At 28.8% G+C, this 6,649-nt stretch overlaps 1 pseudogene across 1 annotated transcript; it reads left to right on the forward strand.

Annotated features, from left to right (window-relative positions):
• The first annotated feature begins 2,109 nt into the window (after window positions 1–2,109).
• LOC107642139 (protein DETOXIFICATION 51 pseudogene) lies at window positions 2,110–3,792 on the forward strand (annotated as a pseudogene). The gene has a single exon (XR_015883612.1). The product of XR_015883612.1 is annotated as a protein DETOXIFICATION 51 pseudogene (transcript).
• The last annotated feature ends 2,857 nt before the right edge of the window (window positions 3,793–6,649 follow it).

Consider the following 6,649-nt stretch of genomic DNA (forward strand, 5'->3'; position numbering starts at 1 on the left):
ATCAATTGTATTATAATATGTTTTACACAACATTCAAAATCCTTGGATAACCAAACATGAGATATATGTAACTAATGTATAAAATGGGTATTAAAAGATCTTAAAAATATATGCTTTCGGGTAAATTTGATGTTTTTTTATTAGGATTGGATAAATATCATTTTATTTGGATAAAAGAAGATATTTTGGGATATAATTTTGGTAAAAATAATTGATAAATTGAGGGAGAGATTATTTGGGAATGTAGTTTTTTTGTGTGACTATTTGAGAATGTGTTTAATGATTTTGTGAGTTTTTTTTATTTGAAAAATTATGATAATTTATTTAGTAGGTGACACATTTTGGAATTAAAATAATATATATATATATATATATATATATATATACGTATTTATTGCTGTGATTGAGAAATATCATAATTTTAATAGTTAATTGTTATATTAGAAATTTGATTAATTCTTGGTTAGTTATTTGTTGAGTTCCATTGTCAACCTAGCATTGTTGAAATGTTGTTTTTTTTTTTTTTTTTTTTTACCAAAGATAAGAGACTCAAACCCGCAACCTCTTAATTGAGTATGGAAAGACTATATCATTTGAGCTATAATTCATTGACATCATTAAAATATTGTTTAATCAATAACTTTTTTTTTTCTTTAATTAATCTTTATAACCTAAAATTAATTATATTATGATAACCTATCAAATTCTGTTTCCAATTTTTTTAAACTTTGATAATAATACATTTTACTTTTAACAAAAATAAAATATTCTCAAATATTATAAAATATGATAAAAATAACAAAAAAATATATTTTTCTATAAATAGTAAATAATTTTTATATTTAAAAAATTACTCATGAATTTGATCCAAATTTTTGTAAGAATATTTGTATAATTATTTAAAAAATAAATACAAAAAATTAGATAAAAATTTGATGTTTGAAATTTTTTTTTTAAGAGTATTCTTAATTATTAACAAAAAATTAAAAAAAAAATTTACCTAGATAAATTTTAAAGACAATTTTTTACTTTTTATCATAAAAAAAATTGTATCAAAATTTAATATCCGAAACATATTTTTAAAAAATATATTTAACATTAGTTATTTTATTACGTTTAAAATATTTTTATCATTTATAAAATAAATGATATTTTTGTCAGTATTTTCAAAAACTTAAAATAATTTTAATAATTTACTCTTTGCTTGTATTAATCTTATATATCCACTTTTGTAATTTTCTAGAAAATTAATGTCTAAAATCATATTTATTTTGATTTTCATTCTTAAAAGCTCTCGTTTCCGTAAGCAGCCGCTTGCTGAATTGCCGGAATATGGGCCAGTGGAGGTGTAATCAAGGATGGAACCACCAAGAGTCAGTAATAAGGAGAGCTTTTACGTTTTAGTACTCTTGATCTTGAAAGCAATCAATTTCAGTTTCTTTACCACTGTATCAGTTTAAATTAGTGTGAATTACCAAGCATGTAAAGAAAGAATACTAAAGGAAAGGAACAAATTTCTCTTAATTTCATTTAAAAAGTATATAATAAAAAAATATATTTATGATATTAATTTAAAAAATAAAAATAATTCATTCCCATACACAAGTCCGTAAGGTTTAAAATGGCTTGAAAATCGAGCATAATAGCTGATGAAATAGGAGTACATGGCAGTACTCAAGATTTTCTCGTTCCATTGGAAATTGTTCCTTTCATTGATACACTCACATTCTGACGTATTGCTTGCTATCTAGTTCACTACGGTAAACAACACACACATGCAATGAAAGCAGAAATTCAAATCAATAATAACCTTTCATTCAAACTTTGTTAATTAAAATAATAATTTTATTGCATGTTGGGCGTGGTCCTTCGATTTTCACCACGCAAGCATACCTATTATCTCTTTTTCATTTCCCAAAAAAAAATTGAAATAAGGAGAAGTGGATGAAGAAGAATAAAAAAAAATTTGCAATTATTTATCAACCTCTCGTAATAATATTTTGATCATCTAACTCGAGCAAAAACATATATATTTTACTGAAAAGAAATAAGAGTATCCTTCTGTAGCTGGTCTCTATTTATACACACACACCAATCTTTCTTCTCACATCTTCTTCATTCACAAATCATAAGGCATAAGTCACACTCAGAAAGAGAAGAATAAGCTTAGCATCCTAGCTAACCTAATGGAAACAAAAACAGAGCATGATCTGTTGTTGGCAGATATGGAGAAGCAAGAACCAGAAGGGTGGACATGTGGCGGAATCTCGGAGGTGATGAAAGAATCAAGGTCTCTAATGGAGTTAGCCCTTCCCATAGCACTAACATCGCTCATTTTCTACCTCCGCTCCATAGTCTCCATGCTCTTCTTGGGCCACCTCGGAGAACTCCAACTAGCTGCCGGCTCGCTCGCCATAGCCTTCGCCAACATCACCGGCTACTCTGTCCTCTCCGGCCTCTCCCTCGGCATGGAACCACTCTGCTCCCAAGCCTTTGGCGCCAAAAACACCAACCTCCTCTCTCTAACCCTCCACCGCTGCATCATCTTCCTCTTAGTGTCTTCCATTCCAATCTCAATCCTCTGGCTGAACATCAACACTATCTTCATCTTCCTCCACCAGCTACCCCAAATCACCCAAATGGCACAAACCTATTTGATGTTCCTCCTCCCTGACCTCGTAACCAACTCCTTTCTTCACCCAATCAGAATCTACCTTCGTGCACAGGGTGTCACCCGCCCTGTCACGCTAGCATCTCTCTTCGGAATGTTTGCTCACTTGCCCTTCAATTTCTTCTTCGTTAAACGCCTACGTTTTGGCCTCGCCGGCGTTGCTGCAGCCTCCGCTGTCTCCAATTTCTCCATCCTTCTGTTTCTGGTTGTTCATGTCTGGATAAGTGGGGTCCATGCTGACACGTGGATGAAGTTGAGCCGAGACTCTTTCTCCGGCTTTAAGCCACTCATTCGGCTTGCTGCGCCGAGTTGTGTGTCAGTTTGTCTAGAGTGGTGGTGGTATGAGATCATGATTGTGCTTTGTGGACTCCTTGTGGATCCCACTGCCACCGTGGCATCCATGGGTGTGCTTATTCAGACCACGGCATTAATCTACGTGTTTCCGTCTTCGTTGGGCTTTGCAGTCTCAACACGTGTTGGAAACGAGCTCGGGGCAAACCGACCTGCAAGGGCCCGGCTCTCGGCTGCTATTTCGATTTTTTTTGCAGAAATTTTGGGGTTTGTGGCGGTTATTTTTGCCACTATGATGCGGCATTCGTGGGGGAAAATGTTCACAAATGATGAGAAGATTCTGCGTTTGACAGCGGCTGCACTACCAATTCTCGGGCTATGTGAGCTCGGCAATTGTCCGCAGACGGTGGGGTGTGGTGTCGTTAGAGGAACGGCTCGACCCAACGTGGCGGCGAATGTGAACCTTGGTGCGTTTTATTTGATCGGAATGCCTGTGGCGATTGGGCTTGGATTTTGGCTTGATATAGGATTTTGTGGGCTTTGGTTGGGCTTACTTTCAGCTCAAGTTTGTTGTGCTGCACTAATGTTGTATGTTATTTTGACCACCAATTGGAAGAACCAAGCCCAGCGAGCTCAGTTGTTGACATCTGCTGAGGATATGACAATGAATCCAACTGTCTAAAGCGTATCAATGAGACACTTACCCTTCTATCTGATATTTATCATAGTGTAACTTTATCTAATATTTTGATTTTTGTTTTATTATTATTATTATTATTATTATTATTATTATTATTATTATTATTATTATCTTCTATAATAGAAAGAAATGTGAATAATTTTTAGTTTGTTCACTCCTTTATTATTGTTATTATTATTATTGAGAGAAATACGAAAGAATACAAATTAGAGATGGATAAATGACCATTTTATCTTTTCTTACATGTACGTACTATTATGTTAACAATTAATTGTGGATAATAATAATAATAATAATAATAATAATAATAATAATAATAATAATAATAATAATAATAATAATAATAATAAGATGACAAGTATATTATGATAAAATAGAAAAAAATATAGGTTTAATTTTTTTGTTAACAAACTATTTTTATAAATTATATTCGATAAAGAATATTTAAAAAAAAATTATAGATAGGATAAGATAAATTTAATAGAGAATGAGAGTACGTGGGAGTACATAGTAATTATAAAAAGATGAATTATAAACCAACAAAAAAATATTGAATTAATAAAATTAAAAATAAATAAAATAGTGTAAGTAGAAGAGTGAATTAAACTTTCATTGAATATTAATTATATTAATTTGATTAAATAAATAATTATATTAATTCAAATAAAATATTATTATATTTTTTATTAGCACCAAAAATATATTTAGAGTATGATCATAAAACTTTATTGAGTAGAGAATGAGATTCTCTCGTACTGCATAAATATTAGTACTATATATACTCCATATACTCCATCGTGTTTAAAAAAAATAAAATCTTATTAGATATGATCTATTAAATTTTTAGATTATATTTTAGAAACGTTGCTAAATTAAAAAAAATTAAAGTTAATTTTAATCCCATATGAAATGTGAAAAATGATATCAACCAAATTTCAATCATACTAAAATTTGAAGATGTTTTACATATATTAAGAAGATTGTAAAACCTTCACGTAAAATTTTTTCAACTCTAATACCATTTTCCAAATTCTCCACGTAGCTAACGTGACCAACAGTGCCATCATAGGCATGGTTGCATGGAGGTGGTTCCTCCTCGTAAACCTCTTCTGTATACATAATGCAGCAACGATTTTGTGTCTTTGTAACAACCACTTCTGCAAAATCATCTCCATATGCTATTCCATTATAGTTCATTTGTTATTTTATTACCGTTAATCACTGTCCATCATCATATTTTAGAAATTAAAATAATTGTGTATAATATTACCTTTTAGGAATAAGTGTGTATTCAACAAAAATAATAATTATTATTATTATTTCTTTTTATGAGAGAATAAACTTTTATAATTTATGACAGTGTCTTTAATTAAAACTTATTAGTGATAATGATTGGAAAGAAACTAATATAATATATTTAACTGTTATTTGTACTTTTAAGTTCAGTTTCTTCTCTCCTACGTGACTAAGCTTTCTTTTTAATTTTATTTTTTCTGTGACTCTCATCTTGTTGTATATATAAAAGGGTTTGCAATAGCTATAGTTAGACCGATGAGCATTCTAAAATACAATTGACAATTCAATTCTTCACTTTTTTCTGTTTTTATTTCAACTGCATTTGTAATTACTTTAGTATGGTATCAAGAGTTTAAATCTTGATTACTCGACCCTTCTTTCATTTATCATGGCCATCACACCTTCAAATCTTACTGCCTTCACACAAAATCTCTTCTCTATCCCATCCCTGATAAGCTTCATGAAAACAATTTTTTTTTTCTTAGCTTGGAAGCAATTTGCTCTTTTTACAATTCAAAGTCAGAATCTGTAGGATCACCTTCAAATCAACAAACAACCACCTGAATTGAGTCTGATCCAGATAGGTTTGCTGACAAAATATCCATCAAACATCAAGAATGGCTACTTCAAGATTATAAGCTCCTGGCTTTTATCATCAATGGATGAAGAATTCAAGAAACAATGGTAAAATGTGCTTTTGCTTATCAGATTTGGGATCAAATACAGCAATATTTCATCTCTTCGAACAAAACAAAATTGAGGCAATTCAAGAATCAACTCAAGAATGTGAAGAAGCCTAAATTAGGGGGGAAGTATAGGGCTCGGCCCCTCAACTTTTTTGAACAAAATTAACTATTATAAAAGCTATTATATATTATATAATTTAATTTAAAAAATAGAATAAATTATTAAATTATTAAACTGAAAAACAAATAAAAATTCTTAAATTTAAAAAATATTATTGTCAATCATTTTTCAATTAAATAAATTCCAAATCTTTAAACATTTGAACTTTTTTCTCTTTTTAAATATTTTTTTCTCTTAATTTTTCACCTATTATCATATAAAAATACTTTAATATTTATAATAACTAATTTTTTTTATATATTATAGTACATAATAAAAGTAAATTATTTTAACATTTAATTATTTTTCTCATGATATTATATTAATAATATACATATTAAGTAAATTTATTAAACTAATTATATTTTATATGTTTTATTCATGAATATGTTTTAAATGTATATAACAAAGTTATTAGAACAATTTATTTATATTATTTTATAGTATATTTTTATGATATGAAGCATAAAAATATAATTTATTGTCACAATAATACTCAATAAAGTATGCTAATAATAAATAGATAATTTTTATATTTTATCGAATATAAAATAAAAAAAATTATAAAAACTAAGATAAATTTTTATATAACAAGCATTTATTAGTATTTTTTAATAAAAAATATTAATTATGATTATATATATTAATAAATATATAACATTATATTTAATTATATAATATTTTAATTTTCGGTCCCTCCTCTACCAAATTCCTGGATCCGTCCCTGAGCCTAATCTTTCTGCTAAAGATTACTTAATCAAAGTCAAGAAACTTATAGATTTTTTTGCAGTCATATGTTACACTTTGAGTTTAGAAAATCATATTGACGCAATTTGTGAAGGTCT

Source organism: Arachis ipaensis, chromosome B5 (assembly GCF_059453495.1).
Source record: "Arachis ipaensis isolate K30076 ecotype BB chromosome B5, ASM5945349v1, whole genome shotgun sequence".
In the NCBI taxonomy this organism is placed as follows: Eukaryota; Viridiplantae; Streptophyta; class Magnoliopsida; order Fabales; family Fabaceae; genus Arachis; species Arachis ipaensis.